This window comes from Pygocentrus nattereri, chromosome 20 (genome assembly GCF_015220715.1).
Source record: "Pygocentrus nattereri isolate fPygNat1 chromosome 20, fPygNat1.pri, whole genome shotgun sequence".
Lineage (NCBI taxonomy): Eukaryota > Metazoa > Chordata > Actinopteri > Characiformes > Serrasalmidae > Pygocentrus > Pygocentrus nattereri.
In genome coordinates, this window is record NC_051230.1 from 4,954,429 (window position 1) to 4,979,398 (window position 24,970).

Below are 24,970 nucleotides of genomic sequence, written 5' to 3' on the forward strand. Positions count from 1 at the left end.
CAGTGCTGGGGCTGTTAGAGCTGCATCTTCAGGGCTTCAGTCCTGAACATTCAGATGCTCCAAACAGGCCGTCCAGCCTAGAATCACTGCTACAGTGAGCTTTTCTTAACCAGCACCTCACTTTAAACACTACATTACATCACAGCAAACCAAGCACCCATCATGTGGAGTGAGCGGTAGCTAACGGTGGTGCACATTAACAGTGGTGAACATTGACTTTCCCACATTGGGTGAAACACTGAGGGCAGCTCTAGTTTAAACTCTGACATTTGAAGCCTGTAATGAGCTTTATTGTGTTTTAGTGTTTCAGTAAATCCTTCAATTTGAAGCCTCAGTCTAAACCCTGGAGGAGGCTTTAGTATAGTACGCTTTACTTAGAGCAGACAAATACAACTTATGAGCTCTAATAATGTATGTTAAGCATTCATAATGCATAACCAGCATGGCTATAATGTGTAATGCATTTTTATAAATAATAATAATAATAATAATAATAATAATAATAATAAATTACATGTATAAAGCGCCTTTCACAAACCCAAGGTCGCTTCACATAGTAAAAAAAAAAAAAAATATATATATATATATATATATATATATATATATATATATATACACACACACATACATACACATATATATATATATATATATACACACATACATACACACACACACACACACACACACACACACACACACACACACACACAGAGAGGAGGAAGAAAAATGTGCATTAAACAGAAAAGTCTTTAAGTCAGATTTAAAAGAAGAAAGAAGAGCCTCCCTGAGGGATTGAGGAAGAGAATTCCAGAGTTTCGGGGCCGTGGCATTAAAGGACCTCCCTCCCAAGGTGGAAAGTCATGGAACAGCAAGCAAGTTATTGCTAGAAGACCTGAGAGAGCGAGAGTGAGTGTAAGAGGTCAGCAGTTCTCTGAGGCAGGGGGGAGCAAGATTATGCAAAGCTTTGAAAGTGAGAAGTAAGATTTTAAACTTTATATGGGACGCGACCGGAAGCCGGTGCAGCTTCGGTGCAGAACGGGGTGATATGAGCTGAACGATTAGTGTGGGTGAGCACTCTAGCTGCAGAGCTCTGAATGTCCTGCAGCTTTTGGATAGACTTTACAGGGAGACCAACAAAGAGGGAGTTACAGTAGTCAATGCGGGACATAATGAAGGCATGAACCAGAGTTTTGGCATCTATATCAGACCGGAACGGTCGGAGACGAGCAATGTTACGTAAATGAAAGAACGCAGTCTTGGTGAGGAATTTGATACGCAGATCAAAATTGAGTGATGAGTCGAGTAAAACACCAAGATTTCTAACGACAGGTGCAGGCTTAACGAGCAGGCCATCAATACTACCTGAAAAATTGTATGACTTTGATAGAGGTTTAGGGCCAACTAGTAAGACTTCAGTTTTAGCATGAGAAGGTCATTATGCATCCAGAGCTTTAAATCAGAAATACAGTGAATTAGTGTACTGGGAGGGGAATCTGAAGGTGTGTGTGTGTACTGAGATATAACTGAATATCATCAGCATAACAATGGAAGTTTAGGCCATGGCTACGAATCATCTGCCCAAGGGGTGAAATGTAAATTAGGAAAAGTAGGGGTCCAAGAACTGAGCCCTGCGGGACACCACATCTAACTGGAGAGGTGGAGGACTTCTGTCTGTAAGATATGACCTGAACCACTGTAGGGCTGTGTCAGTGATGCCAATAGAAAAAAGACGAGAAATGAGAACATCATGATTAACAGTATCAAAAGCTGCACTTAAGTCGAGGAGCAGGAGAATATTGAGAGAACCACTATCAGCAGACTGGAGAAGATCATTAACAACTCGCAGAAGAGCTGCCTCAGTGCTGTGGTGAGTACGGAAACCAGACTGGAATGGCTCACAGAGGGCATTATCACTCAGAAATTTCTGGAGTTGGGAGGCGACCACTCTTTCCATTACTTTAGCTAAAAATGGAAGGTGTGAGATGGGTCTGTAATTAGAAAGAGAAGTCGGGTCCAGTTCAGGTTTCTTAAGTATCGGAGTAACAGCAGCAGCTTTAAGGGCAGTAGGAACAGAACCAGAAGAGAGACATGAATTTATCACTGTAGCAACTGGGGTGTTGATTACAGATGAACAGGCCTTGAGTAGAGGGGTGGGCGCAGGGTCAAGCTGACAGGAGGAAGCATTAGACTTCGTGATGAGCTCAGAGACAGAAAAGGAGTCAACAGGTGTGAAACAGGTTAGCTTTGTGTTCAAAGAAGGAGAATCTGTAAAGGAGAACGGCTGGGAAGCAGAAGAGAAGAGGCTATAGATCTGATTCATTTTCTTGTCAAAAAAATGTAGAAACGCCTGACATTGCTCAGGTGAATGGGGGCACGCTGATACAGGAGGATGGAGATACTTATAGCCGTGGTTATTATGCCATAGGAATGCATTATAACATGCTATGAATGTGTTATACATGCTTACAAATGTGACATTCATAGATAGTGTTATTGAAAACACTTGTCCTTTCCAGTGTATGTAAACTTCATGATGAATGGTACCAAAAGAAACGGCTTGAAATGACTTGGGGGGGGGGGGGGGGGGGGGGGGGTGTGGGGGGGGGTGGTCTGATTCCATCTACTTACATTAAAATTAAAGTAGGTTTTTTCATTCTCCTGTAAAGTTACTATGTTGGAGACGCATGGTTTCATTCCAACAACAGCAAGATATTTATATATTGATATTGATATATATTATTTATTTCCAGTCCTCGTGCAGCGTCAGAACACCAAAAAGATAAAAGACTCACTCAGTGATGGAATCAGCATTTTAAAACTGAATTAACTGTAAAAACGAGATGAGACTCTTTTCAGGCTGTTAACATTCTGTTTACTCGTTTAAAAGGTCTGGTGGCTTTTGTTATGCTTTCTATAATCACACATTTATTAGCTGTTTATATTCACTCTACTACAAAACAATATTTCATTTGTAACAATTCATTTAAATATTTATATGATTTTTATATGTTCATTTAAGCAGCTTTACTTGCCACATAGCAGCACTTTGTTGCTCTACAATTACAGACTGTAGTCCATCTGTTTCTCTGCATGGACCCTCACAGAGAAGGTCCTATTTGGGTGGTGGGTCATTCTCAGCGCTGCTGTAACAGTTGGTGTGAGTGGATCAGACACAGCAGTGCTGCTGGAGTTTTTAAACACTGTGTCCACTCTCTGTCCACTCTATTAGACACTCCTACCTTGTTGGTCCGCCTTGTAGACAAAGTCAGAGATGACAGCTCATCTGCTGCTGCACAGTTTGTGTTGGTCATCCTCTAGTCCTTCATCAGTGGTCACAGGACGCTGCCCACAGGACGCTGCTGGCTGGATATTTTTGGTTGGTGGACTGTTCTCAGTCCAGCAGTGACACTGAGGTCACGTCAATTTCCGTTGTTAAGACAGCATTTTTCCATCTTTGCAATATAAAGTTCTGCACAGTCTGGCTCCTCAATACTTGACAGAGCGTCTTCATCTATATGTCCCATCCCGTATTTTGAGATCGCAAAATCTAGGCCTCCTTCATGTTCCTAGATTTAAATTGGTTTCTATGGGTGGTCGATCATTGAATGTAGTAGCTCCCAAGTTATGGAATACTCTCCCATCGTCTATTCAGGATGCAACCTCTGTTCATTGTGTTATTGTTGTCCCATTTATACTTGAATGTTTGCCTGTATTGCCTTTTGTTTAAAGTGTTGATGTTCTTTGATTGTAAAGTGTCCATGAGCATGGGAAAGGCGCTATATAAATAAGTGATGTCTGATCCACTCAGACCAGTGCAACACACACTAACACACCACCACCATGTCAGTGTTAGTGCTGAGAATGTTAGTGCTGAGAATGATCCACCACCCAAACAGTACCTGCTCTGTGAGGGTCCATGGGGGTCCTGACCACTGAAGAACAGGGTAACAGAGTATCAGAGAAACAGATGGACTACAGTCTGTAACTGTAGAACTACAGAGTGCAGCTATACAGTAAGTGGAGCTGATAAACTGGACAGTGAGTGTAGAAACAAGGTCATAATGTTATGCCTGATTGGTGAATAAATGCAAATGCATTGCAGTAAGTCAAGGATAAGGATCTATGCTGCAGTCTGGGGAGGAAGTAATGAAGCAGGGAGGTCAACCCAGGGTAGACAGGCAGAGTTTAGTGCAGGTAATGATCACTGACAGTAGTTTCCTAAACTTGCTCTGCCTCAGCGTCTCCTTTTCCCACGTTTCTGCAGCTGCTGCCATTTAAATCGCTGAAGCTGAATCCTGACACTTTTGCCCAAAGCTATGTGAATTTAACAAGCATCTTGGCGGGTCCCCACAGGGGCAATTTGCACACTGTGCAACTTATAGCAACTGTTTAAACGAAATCGTGTTTTTAATAAATAACAATGAGTTTTTTATGCAATTTAAAGAGCTAGGTTGTGAGCTGATACCTCAGATGTGCTTATCGTTCAATGGGTCAGTAAGCATGAATATAATGTGGTTATAAAAGTCTTATTTTATTTCATTTGAAAGGTTGACAATTACATGATGCTTCCTTGTCTGCAACCTGTCATGGACTGAACAAGCAGAGATCTATGGTGACATTGTGACCAGTTAAACATGGTGTTCGTCCCTTCATTTCCAATTGAGCAGTGGATTGGTGGTTCTGTTTAGTGGAGTGCTGGAGTGTGGAATGATAGATATTCATACGTTCCAGGGTATGTTTCTCTGAAGTTAAATGGTTCTGCTGTTCTTAGAAAACCAGCAGCACTGCTGTGTCTGATCCACTCACACCAGCACAGCACACACCAACACCACGTCAGTGTTACTGCAGTGCTGAGAATGACCCACCACCCAAATAGTACCTGCTCTGTGAGGGCCCATGGGGGTCCTGACCACTGAAGAACAGGGTAACAGAGTATCAGAGAAACAGATGGACTACAGTCTGTAACTGTAGAACTACAGAGTGCAGCTATACAGTAAGTGGAGCTGATAAAGTGGACAGTGAGCATAGAAATGAGGAGGTGGTCAGAATGTATTGCTTGATGGGTGTATGATGAGATAGGTGATGCCCAACTGCTCTTTCTTTATTGATCTTTACATTTTTATTCATTTTATATTCTTGTTTATCCTTTTTTTTTTTTTTACTTTTAATACAATTTCATTCAAGTACTTTGTAAACTAAGTGCTGGCTTTATGGCTCCCAGGCTCAGCATTGCAGGCCATCTGTCGGTGTTTTTCCAGTCAGAGTTTTTCCCTACCCAAAAAGTCAGGTGGGACGGGTGGTCCAAAGTAATGTTGATGTATAGTTTTGTTGTTTTTACACACAATTGTTGATATTTGAACTCCACTGCAAAACAAACACACCCCTCCGTTCAGTGCTCCTTCAGAAACTTCCCCTTCCAAATTTGTGCACGTACATTGTCGAGGCCAACATGCCTTTTTAGGTCTTTGTGGCCATAAAACCCGCAAATCTTGTATACACAAATACTGAGATATAATGTCAACAACACAGCAAGTCATGTAGCCAACATTAGCTCGGTAGCGGTTTTCTGTGAAACAGAAAATGTAAGTTAAATATTGCCCACCTGTCCAGCAGAAAGAGCGTCCTCCTCATCCGTTTTCATGCATTTCAACTCTCAGTGAAGCTGAAGTCAGCATCTTCACCAGCTTATTGTTCAGATTTTCTATATTGTTCCGCCTTAAATTGCACATTCATGCTGGTTGAGCAATCACTGGAGAGGGCAAAACAAAACATGGGGAGGGCAGATGTGTTGAGAGGGTGGGACTAACATGCATGTGTGGCCATCCTGGCTGTGAAAAAACAACAACAAAAAAAAAAAAAAAAAAAAAAGAGAAGCTCAGATTACACACACACACACACACACACACACACACACACACACGGGGTGTCATTACATCCGTACGTCTTTACATAGAAAAAGTTGTTTGCTGCTATATTAATGTTTAAAGTCTCATAAAACATTTAAAGGATGTAAAAATTAAAATTCAGTGCTTTATTCATTGTAGTATCATTTAATGAAGTGGTAATTACCATCTGCTGACTTCACAGGCTGAAAAACATTTTCATGCACATCACAAAGAGGTATTTTAATGTAATCATGTAAATTCAAAGCGTCACCTTTCAGTGAAAAAAGGTTGACTCAAGCAAAGTCAATCTGAAAGGGGGAACTGAAAGAAAACGTTGTGGTTAAATGAGTTCAGGTGAGCGCTTTTTGGCAAAAAATTCACAATGTTTTATACGGCATTAATCAAACCCACCCGTGTTTTTCACCAGACAAAGCATCTTGTTAAATACACAGAAATACAAGAGAATTTATTTGGATCTGCTATGTGAAGAGGGGGAGATGCATGTGGGTTTATATTTACACCATTTGGCAAGCGCTTTTATCCAGAGAGACTTACAATTTCATTACTTTTACACAGGTAGGTGAAGGCAGTGTTGGGCATCTTGCCCAAGGACTCTTATTGGTGTAGTGTAGGGTGTTTACCCAGGTGGGGATTGAACCCCAGTCTACAGCATAGAAGGCAGAGGTGTTACCCACTACACTAACCAACCACATTAACATGCTCAAGGCATTTCAAACAACCAAGACTTAACTAGACTTTGTTAATTGGCCTAATTTGTATAACATACATTCTTTACTGTTTCTGCATAGAAACTAATGGCATTCCATGTGCAGCACACATCAGAAACAGACCCAACGCATTGCATCGCACTTCACACGCACAGCTGGTGTGAACGTCTACATTGATTAATAGAGAAAGGTCTTGTGTGTGGAATTGTGCAGCACATCATGCCCCGCGATTATCGCTTCTGGTGTGAAGTGGGCTTCAGACAGGATAATGATCCCGAGACAAGACAAGACTTAAAACAAAAAGGTGATTACCTGAAAGCGGTCCAATCTACAGTCAGTGCAGAAATTGCTTTTGCCTATGTTGTAGTGAAAGGTTAATTCAGACCTGCAGACCTGCAGGTGAAAGACTCAATTTCTCCATGGAGACAGCCTGAAGGTGTTTGACTTCCCCGTCAAATATACGGCCACCTTCATGCGAGTGAATGATCACGTATGGCTCCATCTCAATACGGACATGGCCAGAGTCTAGAACTGCAGCACGTGCTGAAAAGATAGGGCAGCAACATCCCAGCAGTACATCTGATCCACAGGCATTTAAAAAAGGCCAGAAAATGATTGAAATTTGATAAGAATGGAGAAAGAAGGTGTAAAAGGGGGAGATTTGCTCTCAGCACCCCAAAATTGTACTGCCACAGTTCAAGACGACGGAGACTCGTTGCTAAAATTGCTTGGTCACACAAAGAGAGTGGTCATGATGAATGCAGGACTGCTGTATCCCATCACAGGCACATGGAAAACGGCACCAGTGAAGTAGCCAAACTGCAAAAAACAGGACCCTGAATTTATATACAGACCCACGCATTCATTCCGCTTCGGCTCCTTCACCACCAGAGAAAAGGCAGTAAGACTTTACTGGTGTCATATGCTGTTATGAGTCGTCATAGCATGTCAATGTCACGTTACCATTAGTGCTCATTACTGTTAACCCTCTATTGCACAATGTTGCCGCAGGGCAACAAAAACTCATTTTCCGCATTTTACAATAACGGTGTACATATATAAAGTATGAAATGAAAGGGTTAACAATACAGGGAACAGTTTGAGTGTTAATATATGCTTAGTCATACTCATGTGCGTCCGTCTGGGCAAACAACGTAGTGGGTCTACGAGACCACTGAGTAACACCACCACCACACAAGGGTTAAAAGTATTAGTAGTATCAGAATTAAATTCAGTATTGAATATTTCTTCTTCATTCCACTTGTAATAATTTCTAATTTATTTTTCCAAAATTCTAAACCATTCTGTTTGTTTTAGGGTTTAAATAAAAAATAAAAATAAATTTTAAAAAAGCTGCACTGTTTAGCTTTTTAATTTCAATATTATTTTCTACAGTTCTAGCTTTCCTAAGAATGTTAGTGTTAAGTGATACTTTTTTTGATCCCACAAACGGGGAAATTCCACCTCCGCATTTAAGTCATCCGTGAAGTGAAACACCACATACACACCAGTGAACACACACACACTAGGGGGCAGTGAGCACACTTGCCCGGAGCGGTGGGCAGCCCAATCCACGGCGCCCGGGGAGCAGTTGGGGGTTAGGTGTCTTGCTCAAGGACACCTCAGTCATGGACTGTCGGCCCTGGAGATCGAACCGGCAACCTTCCGGTCACAGGGCCAGATCCCTAACCTCCAGCCCACGACTGCCCCAAAGTTGTGAGCTGGCACACGCTGTGTGATTTTAGCCCATTTTTAAGGCCTGATTTGGTGGGAGGCAACTGAATTTCATGATTGGGCCGAGTAAAAGTCGTTTATGATTTGCTGAGTTTTTTACTTTATCTTAAGGGTCGGAATTCATATCTGATGTTTGACCTGAGAAGAACTGAACATTAACAGGTTTAATACTGACCATCAACATCCTCAACAAGCTGTTATGGACAGACTGACACCATCCTGAACCTGGAGCTTCACGGGATTAAAGTTTGGTTAAAGTTTGGATTAGAAATAGGGCAAGCGAGAAGATTAGGATTAGCTTTTGGGTTGAGGTTGAGATTAGGGGTTAGGATTAGGGCCAGGGTGAGGGATAGGATTAGGTTTTGGGTTGAAGTTAGGAATAGGTTTTGGGTTGAGGTTAAGATTAGGATTACGATTAGGGCAAGAGTGAGGGTTAGGATTAGGTTGAGGTTACAGTTAAGATTAGGGCCAGGGTGAGGGTTAGTATTTGAATTTGGGTTGTGGTTGTGATTAGATTTTGGGTTGAGGTTAAGATTAGGGTTAGGATGAGGGATAGGATTAGATTTTGGGTTGAGGCTAAGGTTAGGATTAGATTTTGGGTTGAGGTTAAGATTAGGATTAGGGATAGGATTAAATTTTGGGTTGAGATTAAGATTAGGGTTAGGATGAGGGATAGGATTAGATTTTGGGTTGAGGCTAAGGTTAGGATTAGATTTTGGGTTGAGATTAAGATTAGGGTTAGGATGAGGGATAGGATTAGATTTTGGGTTGAGGTTAAGATTAGGGTTAGGATTAGGGATAGGATTAGATTTTGGGTTGAGGTTAAGATTAGGGATAGGATTAGATTTTGGGTTGAGGTTAAGATTAGGGTTAGGATTAGGGATAGGATTAGATTTTGGGTTGAGGTTAAGATTAGGGATAGGATTAGATTTTGGGTTGAGGTTAAGATTAGGGATAGGATTAAATTTTGGGTTGAGATTAAGATTAGGGTTAGGATTAGGGATAGGATTAGATTTTGGGTTGAGGTTAAGATTAGGGATAGGATTAAATTTTGGGTTGAGATTAAGATTAGGGTTAGGATTAGGGATAGGATTAGATTTTGGGTTGAGGTTAAGATTAGGGATAGGATTAAATTTTGGGTTGAGGTTAAGATTAGGGATAGGATTAGATTTTGGGTTGAGGTTAAGGTAAGGATTAGGGCCAGAGCGAGGGTTAGTTTTGGGTAAGGTTAGATTTTGCTCAATAAAAGTACCATATTACATCTACTTCATGTAACTTAATGCAAGTAATGCATCAACAGGACATCGTCAAGACATCAATGAATTCAGATACACTACTACTGCTACTTCACTGATAATCTGTTAAGTTTATTAATCATCTACAAAAAAAAAAAAAAAAAAAAAAAAAAGCGCACTATCCGTCCAGTATGGAATTGTGCACACATGACAATCCCAAATTCCTACATTCACTGGATAGGGAGCAGGGAGTCATTTTCGATTCAGACAGTGTTTTGCTTGGGACTTACCGCAACATGTCTGTCTACTGTGTGAGCACCCATGTCGCGTCATGGATCGTCGGGCTGAGTGTTTTCGTACAGTGTGAGCGTATAAATCACAGGCTTTGTATTTTCACAATGGACGATTCAAGCATAGTGTAAGTTGTCAATCACTAAATGCATTGCTGAATAGCTGCGCAGGTGATTCCTCTCCCATGTAGTTCTCTTTCTGAGAATAAAATGGAGCTTTTGAAGTCATTTCTAAGTATATAAACAACTGTGTGAAGCTGCATTACTGTTATGCACATATTCGCAATGTTGTTTCCAAACTACAAAGCAAAGTGTAACAGTGCTTTGTGCTAATGTTAGTGCTTTTTATGCCTTGTGCAGGCAGCAGAGGAGAGCGAGCGAGCGAGCGAGCGAGAGCGAGAGAGAGAGAGAATCTGCTTGCATGTGGGCATCTGCCAATGTGCACCAATTTTCTTTTGCTTATGAATAAGCATCACATACCCTCCCTGTCTGTGGTGCGGCTGTTTAATTCGTGCCTTGTTGTTTTGTACTACATGTGCACTGCTGTGAGTCAGAAATGTCAGGTCATGAAAGCCCACGTCATACATTTCCACTGATCAACATCATGAGCACAGACTCAAAAAGAAGGTCTGGCTTTATGTTGATTAAACACAATCAACATCATGCTGAAGAAGACATGATGACAATAGCAGGTAATTCACTAACATCCTCAGAAAACACACCTTTTACCAAGTTTTGACTGAGTTTCTCTCTAAATGCCAGCCCCAGGAGTCCATCTTCAGGAGAACACTGAACAACAAAGTGAGCACGGCATGTTGCAAGGAGAAAACCACTGCTCTCAAAAATAGCCCAGAAGGCTATTAGAACAATGTTTTGTGAACAGATGAGACCAAAATAGATCTATTTGGTTCAAATGAGAAGTGTTATGTTCAGAGAAAGGAGAACACTACATTCCAGCATAAAAACCTTAATGCATCTGTGAGACATGGTGGTGGTAGTATCATGGTTTGGGCCTGTTTTGCTGCATCTGGGCAAGGGCAACTTGCCATCGTTGTTGGAGTAATGAACTCTGAATTATAATAGCTAATTCTAAAGGAAAATGTCAGAACATCTATGTGAGCTGAACTCAAGAGAGGGTGGGTCATGCAGCAAGACAGCGACCCTAAGCACGACAGTCGTTCTACGAGAGAATGGCTAAAGAAGAATGAAGTTACTGTTTTGAAGTGGTCAAGTCAAAGTCCTGACTTTAATCCTGCAGAAATGTTGTGGAAGGAACTGAAGCAGCAGTTCATGGGAGGAAACCCACCAACATGAGAGTTGAAGCTGTTTTGTATGGAGGAATCGGTGAAAACACACAATGGGAAGGTCACGTGAAGCACCACTACATCTTTTCAAACCGCTGCTAACATATCATTGGGCAGCTGAACACATCACATCAGCTAACAGATGACTGTGCTGGTGGGCATCATGCTGAGTGATGGTGGGGGAAGGTGGCACATCTGGCTGATAGACCATTTTCCCTTAGACAGACTTCATAGGATTTTATTGTAGGCCCTGGGATCAAATGTCTTTGTAAGACTTCGAGAATCAAGTCGTATTACGTCAAGAATAAAGTCGTACTATTTTGGGGGGAAAAGTCTGAATATTTCGACAATAAAAAGTCGCAATATTTTTTAAAAAGTCGTAGAATTACGACATTACCGTAGCATTCATACCAGGAAAGATCACAGAATTGTGGCCAAAGTCTGTGCGAAGGGAAGGCGGCACCTCCTCATGTTAAATGAGGGGCGTGGAGTTGATGGAGCTACACTTTCATACCGATTTCACCCATAAAGAAACACTCAGTCTCCCCGTCTCTCCTGCTCATCAGCACCAGCCTGGTATAATCATAATAACCGGCTGATACGGCCGAGCAGAAAACTGGGTTTATCTACAATAAAGAGCCAGATGGACTCGGAGGAAACCGTCTGTCTGATTTGTTGAAGGAGAACCTCAGACAGGGTCGTCTACACGGCTATCAGGGGCTACATCTCCCCCCGTTCAAAGAGGGCATGAAGTTTCACAGACAGTGAAGATCAAAATGATCCACAGAGAGACGGGAGTGAGTGGAGCTCCGGTGCCAGTCCGGTGCCCAAAGCGTTATGGCAGCGCCCCCTGCAGTCAGCCCACTTTTTATCCCCCAAGTATTATGACTTTTTTCTCAAAATATTACAACTTTAAAGTAGCAAAAAAAGCAAACTAATTATTAATTATACATTAATATATCACTGATACTCAGTATTGATGTACTAGTTAACTGTTCATTCAGCATAAGTTAATACTTAGCAACTGAGTAAGAACTCAGCAATTAGTATTTGAATACTTTTCTAAGTGACTTTTTATTAATTCAATGCTTATTTATATGAATCATGTATGTTAAATAAAGTATGTGTCTTGGTCAGTTACACATGTATGACATACTGAACAGACCAGACAAGCACACAGACTGTTTACAAGTATTTTCCTAAAGAACATAATATAAAAATAGAATAAACAGAATAAAGAGCATGAATTATAAAGAGCCAGTGCAAAAGAAGCTAAAGAGATGTGTGAATGTTTGTATGTATGCAGGCCTGAGGAGACATAACTTATGTATAGAATATTAAAGAATGATATGAATATTTATGTAAATTAACATCTGTATATTTGAGCAAACAAGCTATATGTTAAAGAGATGTAACTCTTGTAAGAGTCGTTACTGTAATATGGTAAGAAGGCTTGTTGGTTTCGGTTTGAGTTTAAAGTGCAAGGTGTCTACTGAGGTTAATGAGCTACAGCTCTGGGGGGAAAAGCTGTTAGCATGGCTGGCTGTGCTGGTTTGACGGTTGTGAATCTTCTACCAGAGGGAACGTCTGGAAGACGTGATATCGAGGATGAAAGGGATCTGCCAGCACACTTCATCACCCTGCCGTTGAAGATGTCCTGAAGCGTTGGCAGTCTACATCCAGTCATGCGTTTTGCTGTCTTGACTACGCTCTGGAGTTTGGTTCATTCTTGTGAGGTGAAGGAAGCAAACTAGATGGTTGTGGACGATGTGAGTATGGACTTGATCACTTTGTAGAACTGATTCAGTTGAATTTCTTCAGCTGTCTCAGGAAGAACATTCTCTGCTAGGCTCTCTAGGATATGGAGACCGTTCCTCTCCCAAATCAGGTACCTGGATGATATTGTTCCCAGGAATTTGAGTTACTCTACAGAGGAAGGGGGGAGGGGTTGGGAAGAGGTTGCATCAGCATCTCTGCAGTTTTGGTTGTTGAGCAGCAGGAGACCAGCTGTTTGAATTCCTTTCTGTAGGCAGACTCATCACTGTTGGCTATGAGGTCTACCACGGTGGTATCATCTACAGGATCTTTGCAGCTGGTTCCTTGGAGATGCAATTATTGGTATAGAGACTGAAGAGAAGGGGTGAGAGCAGGCAAGCGTGTATGTAAGTCCACAAGTGAGATTCCAGGTGTCCCATGTGCATTTTCCAAGCCCCATCTGCGGTCCAAAAAAAAATCCAAATCCAAATCCAAAATCCACCAGCATATGAGATCTGGCATTGACAGCCAGTTTGACAGGCAACAGATTTGGCACCATGATGAAGTCCACAAACAGAACTCTAGCATAGGTTCCAGGACTGATTAGGTGCTGTATAATGATGTGCACGGCCAAGTTGATCACATTATCAACAAACCTATTAGCTCTGTATGCAAACTACAGGGAATCCAGTAGAGGCTTGGTAAGGACCTTCACGTGAGCTAGGACCAGGTGTTCAAAGACCTTCATCCAAGGTTAGGGATACTGACAGGCCTGTATTCATGTAGTCCAGTAAGGTTCTTTTTTTGGAGACTGCAATGACGGTTGAGGTTTTGAAGCGTATGGAAACAGAGCAAGAGTTCCAGTTATCTGTTAAAGATGTTTGGAAAATCACAGCAGTGCTGTAGAGTAGACAAAGAGACTAAGCCTGGCCCTGAAGCTTTTGTCCCCTTTTGTCTAATGAAGAGCCTGTTATTGTCCTGCCCATTGAAGGTAGGATTAGAAGGGGGTTGAAGTGAGAGCCACGGTGGGGAGGAGGCAGGGGACTGGAAAAGGAAGGCTGAAGATTGTCCTTTGTGCATTTAAATCTTCTGGAACCCATTCAGGTCATTGATGAGTTGGAGGTCGTTCTGGAGAAATTAAATTCCTCACCTTGTAGTTGATCATCTCTTGGAGGCCTTTCCAGAACAAAGTTGGGTCATTAGCAGCATTGTGCCTTTTCAGCGTTTCTTCATATTTTTCTTTGGTACTGTAATCCCTTTCTCCTTTTGTGAATTCACAGCAGCCTTGCAGCTTTTCAGTGTCTCCAATCGACCACCTCTTACCGTTGTGACAAGATGCTTGTTGGTTTTAAGTTTTTACCTGTATATTGCAATAAAGTGTATGAGTGGCTTCAGGCAGTTGGTTGACACATTAAGCAACCCGTTCTATCAACACTGGACCCCCACAAATACACCTACAGGCAAAACTGCTCCACTGAGGATGCCATAACCATTTCCATCCACCTAGCTTTAACACTTGGACAAGAAGAGCATGTTGGAATGCTATACTTGTATATAGACTACAAGTAATAATGCTGCCTATGGACTTCAGCATTCAACACGATCAGTCCCAAGAAGCCTGTCAACATCCTCCTTCTGTTACTGGTTTCTAGACATTGAGTAACAGACCTCAGACAGTCAAGATCCAAAGCTGATATATTCCACCCCAAATCACTCTGAACACCGGAGCCCCCCAGGGCTGTGTACCGATTCATCTGCTATATCAGAGCAATCACATCAACAAGTGTGCTGACAAGAATATACTTGTGGGGCTCATCAACAAGGATGACAGGGCCTACAGAGAGGAAGTGAGGCAGCTGGAGCGCAGGTGCGAAGACAACGATCTCTCTCTGAATGGGACCAAGAAAAAAGAGATGATTGTAGACGTCACAGGACACCAATATCTCAGTACACGTCACATCAATCTCTCCTGGTCCCTGAACGCCTCCTCCTTCATCAAGAAGACAACAGCATCTCTTCTTCCTAAGGAGACTAAGGAAGGCTGGCCTGCACACACCTATCTAAAGCTGCTTCTACAAAAGCATCACAGACAGCATCCTGGCCCTCAGCCTCAGTGTCTGGAAACCGCTCTGTCTCAGACAGGACAGCAGGCAGTGAAGACTGCCCAGTCTATCACTGAGTAAAGCTTCTCAGTAGAGGTCTGCACTCCTCTCGATGCCCACAGGACCTGCCACAGTATAATGCGATGTTTGATTAATTTTCAGTGTTGACTGCGGGAGCGAGCTGCAGGCCACTGCAGGCAGGAGCAGTCTGAAGAATGCATAAAGAGAAATCTCACAAATGCCTAACTAAAGTGGAATATCACTAAATCGTATATGTCAACCATATAAATTGTTCCAGCACGACACACTAACACACCACCACCACGTCAGTGTTACTGCAGTGCTGAGAATGATCCACCACCCAAATAGTACCTGCTCTGTGAGGGTCCGTGGGGGTCCTGAGCACTGAAGAACAGGGTAACAGAGTATCAGAGAAACAGATGGACTACAGTCTGTAACTGTAGAACTACAGAGTGCAGCTATACAGTAAGTGGAGCTGATAAACTGGACAGTGAGCGTAGAAACGAGGAGGTGGTCATGATGTTATGTCTGATCGGTGTACATACATGCAGGGTCTGAGGAGATATGTAATAACTATTATTTACAGTACATGGTTGTGTGAAATATCGTTATGGTTAGACTCATTTTAAATGAGGTTCAGTTTAAAGTGCAAGGAGTCCACTGTGGTTGATGAGTGCCATGAATGTTCTGGCTTCGATGGTCCTGAATCTTCTACCAGGGTCAGCTGTAATCTTGCCGGTGCACTTTATGATCTTGCTGTTTGGCATCTGATGATCCTCTCCGCTATCCTGATTATGCACTGGAGATTAACTTGTTCTTGTAAGATGGAGGAACCAAACCAGATGGTTGTAGATGAAGTCAGAATGTACTTGATTGCTGTGTAGAACTGGATCATCAGGTCACCTGAGGGCACAGCTCTGGAAATGGGAGGGGAGTGTTTGTCCCTTGCACATTCAAATCTGCAGCTGAGCTCGTTCAGGTCGCTGGTGAAATGGGGCTTGTCTTCGCCTTGTTAATGACTCCAGCAGGTCTTTCCAAACTGAGATTGGATCGTTAGCAGCAATATAGCTAAACTTGTCTAAGTATTTTCTCTATGCTGCTTTAATCTTTTCGCCCAGCATGGATCTGGCCTCTTTGTAGAGCTCAGATGAAAACCATGGCTTATCTTTGCTGTTCCACCCTGTAGTTTTAATGCTGCCGTCTTTGCAGAAGCTCATATATGATGTCATGGTACGTGTGTATGCATCCTTTGTCAGTGTTTCCACTGGTCCACTTTTTTGTTTTTGGCCTCTTATTTTCCAGGGTATTTTTTGGTTTGTCCATCTGAATTTTCATGCATGAAATACAGATATTTAATTTATTTCAAATTTTATTTACCGCAAATTAACAGAACATGTGTTTTATGCTCTATACATTGTTATATGCTCACAAATCTCCGACGCTCTTTGTGTTATTTTATTAAAGTGATGTTTCCAGAGCAGATCACTGAAGAGACGCCGTCTGTTTATAGTTTAGAGCCCAGATTTGGGGAAAAACGGGTCAAATTTCAGTAGAAAAACAAAGTTCAGCTTCTTTTATTATAAGGGTTTAAAATGACGTCACCGTCTATTAGACTGGAGAGAAGAGCTACAGCCTCACACGACGCCCAGCTTCTGACTGGAGCTCATGGAATATGAACGTTATGAAGAACATGACGAAGTGCGTTTTGGATCCACCGGTGGTCTCGAGGAGTTTAAGAGGCTACACCTTCACCTGCACTGTAAACCTCACTGCACACCTAAATGAAAGTATTAAGTTAATACAATATAAAAACTAAAAATCTGGAGGAACGTGATCTGAAAAAATCTAATTAACTCAAATGAATTGTTGAGATAGTAATTGTCATTTTGAGCAAGACTTTTTTTTAGCATAAGTTAAGACAACTTTATTTAAATGTATTATATTCACTATATATTTTTATAATTTGACTTTACATACAAATATAAAACAGGACAATAATGGGTTGTTTTTAAAGTCGAATGCGATTGACAGCATTAATGTTTACATTTAAATAGTTTGTGCTTTTTTCATAACTTTATTTTGATGATTTTAGACTCAAAGAATAAACTCATTGCAATTTAGACTCTCAGCTTTACTAGATAAATGTCGGGTTAATGCAACCTTGAGTAAAACTCACATCATTCCTATCAGTTTGGGTTTATGCATTTTTAACTTTAGTGAGATCCCATTCTTAATCCATAGGGTTTAATATGATGTCGGCCCACCCTTTGCAGCTATAACTGCTTCAACTCTCTTAGGAAGGCTTTCCACAACGGTTAGGAGTGTGTTTATGGGAATTTTTGACCGTTCTTTTGCTGGAACTAAGGGGCTGAGCCCAACTACTGCAAATCAAGCCCACACCATAATCCCCCCTCCACCAAACTTTAGAGACAGAACAGACAGAAGCGTGATTGGTCCCTCCAGAGAACACGTCTCCACTGCTCTAGATCACCTCCACATATTCAGCTGCACTATGCTCAGATCTACATTTTGACCATTAATTACTCCTTAATTCCTACAACTTCAACATTAATTACTATTTTATGTGCATCTCCAAACACAGTGATGACCTTCGCTACTATTTATACTGTGACCTCATGATTAAGACATGACTCCTCATTGCCTCATTGATATCTGAAGAGCTCAATTTTGTGTTCCCTCAAGTATTATGGAGCCTACAGGCTGCAAAACAGAGGAGAAATGTCATGATAAATCAGCAGATTAATAAACATGTAATTAAAAAAATTACTAGTAAGCTTTAATGTGACTTTATATGCGCAAACATCAGGTTATTAGCAGTGTAATAAGCAGTGGTGAGCACACAGTAATTCATAGAGTTTTCAAAGTATTTAATTGCTAATTAGTAAGTATTTTACTTTATCAGTTACTAAGTAATAAATGCTCAATAAACAAAAAACAGGCAATTGATGACTTTATAGCAGTTTAGGTTATAATTCATTTTTACCACAATGTTTTGTTACCTTGTTTTCATGAACATCTGGATGCGAGTACCGATCCCTATATAGAAAGAAAACTACAAGAACATGCTCCATTTGTTTGAAGAAAACAGCCAATGTTCTTAGTTCAGACCATAACTTCATCAACACCTGGTTCTAGTATGAAAAGAAAGAATGTGTGACTGTAGGAGAGAATTGTGAATTAGGCCTGAGAGGTTGGGCTGAGGAACAGGGAGGAGATGGGGTGGCAGAGGAGTGCGAGAACTTCATCACTGGGAACAGAAGGCAGAGATGGAAATTTATAAAGTGTTAGATTAGGAGGAAGGGTGAAGAGTTTCAGGTACGGTCCTTCTATAAAAGTAGTTATTTCATAATTCTATGTTAAAAGGTACTAAAAGCCAACTCCATGCCAGAGTTTAACCTTAAAACTTTTCCTACTGCAGAGTGGTTTGGCAGCCTTACTGCCCAGGATCCTCCAACTCCTGCAAAGATCTCTCAGAACTGCTTCAAACATCAGACACAATGATCTCCCTCAGCTCCAAGACTTGTATCCTGATGCCAAACGAGCATCCAGACCGTCATTACGGATGCCGCTCCCCATGCTAATGTCCTGTTTGCCCCTCTCGCCTCCGGCAAATGCTTCCAAAGCATCTCGGCGCTCAGCACCTGCCTCAGAAAACGGCTTCTTTCCAAAGGCCATCAGGACACTTTGTAAGGAAGCTTTTGTGGCTGATCAGCACAAATCTTAGCTTTCTACTCTATTAATGATGAAAAAACTAAAGAGATGTTATTCTCTAAAAAGATGATCTTTGCTACTATAAGATGATCTTTGTTACAGATTTATGAACTGCTGGGCACCACAATCTTAAATTGATTAAGAAGCTAAAGCTAAAATTGGGATTTTATTTTAGTGACAGCCTGTGTTTTTTTCAAGAGGCACTGAAATAAAAATACAAACCACATTTCCAGAAAATGCAGTAAAAACAAGAATCTGATTATCTGATTTGTTAACTGTATTCTGTCTATTTAACTGAAACATACAAAGAGTTGCAGTGTTTCCTATGACTGACTTGTTCTTATATGAAACAATTTTGAATTTGATGCTTGCAACACAAAAAAAGGTGCATGCTTGAGGCGTGTTTACTGCTGAGTTACATCACCTCACCTTTAAATCCCACTTTTTAATCATTTGGGAACCGAGGATCCAAGTTGTTGCAGCTTTGCAAGTGAAATTTTTTGCCCATTCTTGTTCAACAGTGTGTGGTTGCTATTGTCTGAATATTTATGATGCACCATACATTTTCAAAAGGAGACAGACCTGTACTGCAGGCAGGCCAGTCAAGCACACTTAGGCTGTGTTTACACAGCAGGTAAAAAATGGCCCGAATCAGATTCTCTCACCAAAACTGAGTTTTTTTGATTGGCTGTTCACGTATTTTAAATGCAATCTGTATGCGACGTCAGTCTGAACAGATCTCGTTCTTAAACTTCGAGGCTCGTCCAGATGCCACGCTGCTGTAGCACACGCAGAATGCAGCCGTGCATCGTCTTGCAGAAATATCATGGACTTTCCATGCAGCATACATCTCTCTAAAATCCCAGTATTTGCCTTCACATCTATGGTACCTTCACACATAAGCATATCACTGTTGTCGGAACAAAACCTCCAAATCTCTTTTTGAAACTTTACAGGAGAAGGAAAAACCCTACTTAACTTTTAATGTAAGTCAATGGAACCAGACATTTTTCCAAGTCGTTGTGGGTCATTTCTTTTGGTCTATTCATAATGAACTTTACACACAATGTAAAAGGTAACAAGTGTTTCCAAATTGTCAAAAACTGAAAAGTGACAAAATTAGAGATGAGGTTCTCTCCCGACAGCAGCAATACGATGACAAAAGTGTGGTCTTTTGTCTTTGGCAGAGAGAACTCAATCTATTTTCACAAAAACAAGCTGAATTTTGGGCTCAGCACACATTTCCACTGCTTTCTGGACCATCTGAGATGAGCTGGGGCCCAACAAACTCAATGTTCCTGCACAGAATTGATGCATAGCTTTCTCCTTTGCAAGAGTTTCAAGATGCATTTCTTGATGCAACGGTGGAAGTGATGGTTTTCTGAAAGCATTCCTGAGCCAATGTGATCGTGTTTAACAAAGTAGCATGATTGTTTCTCTGGCAGTGGCTCTAAGGTCGTGCACATTCACAGTGTAGCATGTCAGCACAATCCAGAGGCTTGCGGATAAAATGTAGAAGACTGGGTTTATTATCACAAGGCACAATCGACGTCACAGAAAAGGCGTGGGTCGATACCGAAAAGCATAGAAGGATCACAATAGTGATCATAAAACCAGGCGAACAATACAAAAGGGCAAGGCAAAAAACGTGGGCGAAAAAGCAGGCAAAGGGTTCAAAAACACAAAAAGGATATCACGGGCAAAAGTACTAAAGGGTCAGGCAAAAGGCAGAGTCAGAGAATCAAGGCAGCGGAAAATGCAAACAGAAAGCAACACCTCGCACTGAACTGTTCTAAAAGCCTGGCCTTTATACTAAAGCTAATGGTCACAGGGGTAACAGATCAGTACTTTGGAGAGAGAGCTCTATGATAGGAGCATGGGTCAGGAGTCATGTGATCTCCCAGAGGATTCTGGGAGATGGAGTCCAGGGAAACCTCTGATCCATAAGGATGCGTGACACTGGTGTCTGGCCTTGACCAACAGATTTCTCTGGATTTTCTGACTCTTTTCCTAGTATTACAGGAGATGCTCTGCAATCTTGCATTGACAAATCCTCAACATGCACAGAGTAAGGCATTTATATCCATCATAGACTCTGTAGGTTTCCCCCGAATTATAAAGGGGCCCACACACTAGACTTAATACTGACCTTTGGCGTAGACAGACAACTTAGCCGTTCTCCCCCAGAGCCCAGCAGTCTCAGATCATACGATCTCATATGAAATCCAGTTTAGTGATAATGTGCGCTATCGTGTTAAGCAGACTATAACTTCCTCCACAGCTGACAGCTTTATCAGAAACCTTCCTCAATTATCAGCTTTCAGCTGTCCGTCTAATCCAGGGGTGGGCAAACGTTTTGGCTCAGGGGCCACATTGACTTTTAAAAATTGACAGACGGGCCGGGTCAGCTCCAGGTGCATACATGTCAAACATAAACATATAAAAGGCATAACAGTGTTAAAACTTCATCACTTTTAGAGGGAACAGTGCTGCTGATCCCCCTTTTTTACCAGTGCATCGAAGTCTGGTGTTAGTTTTGTTGTGGCAATTCTCAGAATCTGAGGTGTTCATCACTCAGCTGGGATCTGTGGGGTGCTTTGTTGGTGTTCATCACCCTAAAAGTCTGTTCACACACATATGTAGAGCCAAACACCACCAACATCCTCTGTGCCATCTTCCGGATGTTTGGAAATTTGTCTGTGCTTAATGAAGCATAAAACTCATCCAGTGTAAGAGAGTTGAACTTCTCCTTTAAGACGGTGTCACACTGAAGATCAATCAGTTCCAACTGCAACTCCTGTGGTGCCGTTTCAGGGTCCTGTGTGAACGGACAAGACACCAAAATCAGAGAACCGATGGAAGAATTCTCCCTGCAGGTCGTCCAGTGATTGTGTGTATTCTTTCACATGTTGAGGGGCCTCTTTCAGCGTAGCCAGCGTGGGGAAATGAGCGAATGACTTGTTTGACATTTGCTTTGAGAAAAAACATTTCATGCACAAACTGGTCTTTTCCTTGTAGCTTCATGTTCAGCTCATTCATGTGCGTCAGGATGTCCACAGCAAAACCTAAATCACAAAGCCAATCTGTGTCACTCAGCTCAGGAAAATCGTCACCTTTCTCAAGTAGCTCCAAAAATGAGAATCTCCTGTTTGAGCTCCCACACTCGTTGACACTTTCCCCAAACTTAACCAGTGGACATTGGAGTGGTAAAGCAAGTCCTGGTGATCAGCATCAGTTTCTTCAAGAAACTTAATAAATTGATGATGCTGAAGTTCCCTCGCTCCAATATACTTAACGACTTACAACTGGCTTCACTACGTGGATAAGCTGCAATACGGATTCACACAGTGCTTCCTGGTGGATTACGCAGTGTAGGAATCACCTCTTGCTCCGGGTTGTCCTCCTTCACCCTGTCCTGGATTCTTCTGAGCAGCCCGACGTTTTTTCCAGTCAGATTTGGCGATCCATCTGTGGTAACATTGGTGAGCGCTCTCCAAGGTAGCTTGTGCCTCTCCATGACAGCCGACACGCTGTCATACAAGTCCTCTCCCCGTGTTGTGTCCCCTTTAGGGACTCCATGGCCAAGAACTCCTCTTATCTCAAAACTGTCATTTATCCCTCTGATAAAATGGATACCTTTTGATCTACTCTAGACAGTGTAGCTCCATCAAAAAGTAAAATAGTACGGCAGAAAAAATCTCTCCCCTTGGTATAACGATCACATTTGAGCTTTAAAACAGACTGCCAGGCAACTAGAGCGAAAATGGTGTCTGACTAAACTAGAAGTGTTCCAGTCTTGCTGGAAAGAGAGCCTTACAGACTACAGAAGAGCACTTACAGCAGCATGGTCAGCTCATCTCTCCTCTCTCCTCTCTCATAGAAAACAAACAGAACAATCCTAGACTACTATTTAGCACAATTTCTAAAATAACAGCAAACAAAACAGTTACTGAACCCCAGATGCCATCAGCCTACAGCAGCAATGATTTTATGAATTTCTTTAGTGATAAAACTGAAATTACACAGAACATTCAGAAACGGTTAAACTCTACAGCCCTGCTGCCTTATAATGCCAGTCTGTTAGATCCAAGTCCTGCAGGTTTACTCAAGGAAATTGACAAATAGCCAGGCCTATTCTGTCAATAATAAACTCCTCTCTTAGTCTTTGATACATCCCAAAATCTCAAACTACTAGACCACTGATTAAGGAAGCTAATTTGCAAACAATCAAATTATAGACCTCTTGAATCTCTCCTTATATCTAAGATCTTGGAAAAAGCAGTAGCAAAACAATTAAGGTCCTATTTGTATAGGAATCTACATGAAAAATTTCAGTCTGGTCTTAGGCCACATCACAGTACAGAAACAGCACTAGTAAAAATTGCAAATTATTTCATTTTTCTCTGACAAAGGAAATGTGTCTTTGATGGACCTCCTTGACCCATCTTACTAAATAGACTAGAAAACCTTGTAGGGGTAACAGGAACAGCTCTTTCCTGGTTCAGGTCTTACCTCACTGGTCGCTGTCAGTTTGGTAATGTAAATGGTGAATCATCTGTACTTGTAAAAGTAAAGTATGGTGTTCCACAAGGCTCTGTTTTAGGACCCATGTTATTCACAATATAAATGCTACCACTGGGCACCATCATCAGTAAACACGGCATAAATTTCCACTGCTATGCCGATGACATTTTATATATATATATATATATATATATATATATATATATATATATATATATATATATATATATATATATATATATATATATATATATATATATATATATATATATATATAATTACACTTAGCAAGATTGAGGACTGTGAAAGACAAGAGACTGGATGTTGAGTAACCTTGTCTTAACTCATAAAACAGAGGTTCTCCTTGGTCCAAAAGAAGCTAAAAACTGTCTAAGCACATAATTTCTCAGTTGCATTAAGCTCATCTGTTAAAAGTCTGGGTGTCGTGATGGACCCTGATCTGTCCTTCAATACACATAACTAATATCACTAGAACAGCCTTCCTGCATCTTCACAATATCGCGCTAAATTAAGAAATGCATTCTCTACAGGACACAGAAAAACTAGTCCATGCTTTTATTACTTCAAGGCTGGATCACTGTAATGCCCTGCTGTCTGGATGCCCCAGCAAAAGCCTCAACAAGCTTCATTTAGTCCAGAACGCTGCAGCCAGAGTCTCACAAGAACCAGAAAGTTTGACCATATCAGTCCAGTTTTATCAGCCCTGCACTGGTTACCAGTTAAATTTCACATTGATTATAAAATCCTATTACTGACCTATAAAGCTCTAAACTGACTCGACCCTCAGTACCTGAGTGACCTTCTCTCCCACTATGAACCATCACGCCTACTTAGATCACAAGGCGTGGCTCACTACTGGTACCTAGAATTAATAAAGTTACATCAGGGGGGAGAGCTTCTCATACAAAGCCCCCCAGCTCTGGAATAATCCTCCTGTTAATGTTCGGGACTCAGACACAGCCTCAGCTTTTAAGTCTAGGCTAAAAACTTACTTGTATAGTGGAGCCTTTGGTGATTAGTCTTCCCTGTCAGATCTAGACCTGCTGGAGTCTCTGCTGGTCTGTTATACTGTAATCTGTGGTCAGCCACTCTTTACAGAACTGACTGTGTTTTTCTTTCCTTTCTCTGCCGAGCTGATCAGCTGCCCCTCCTGTGTGTCTGATGCTGTTACCTCTTCTGCCTTGATCAGGTGCCACTGCTCACCAGCCTTCTGGACCAGCTTAACCACCATTGAGCTTCTTGCTGTACAACGCTGTGCAATCCTCACCCACACATTGCTGCTGCTAATCATAGACTGATCTAATTAACTACCGCCCACCTGTTTTTCCCACTTTGTACTTTAATACTTTATACTAAAGTTTGCTACCCAGTGTCGACTGTAGGAAGATGGGTTCCCCTTCTGAGTCTTGGTTCCTCTCATGTTTCTTCCTCCTGCTCTTGGGGAGTTTTTCCTTCCCCCGGTCACCACTGGTGACACTCATGGGGGCTTCTTTTTCTTCCTGTAATTCTGATTGAAGAAGCACTATATAAATAAACTTTGCTTGTTTGCCTCCTTTTGACCTATTTAACAGTTCTCTCTTGAAGGTTGGCACAAAGTGATGACCCACGACCCATTGTTGTTTGCACAGACAGCTTT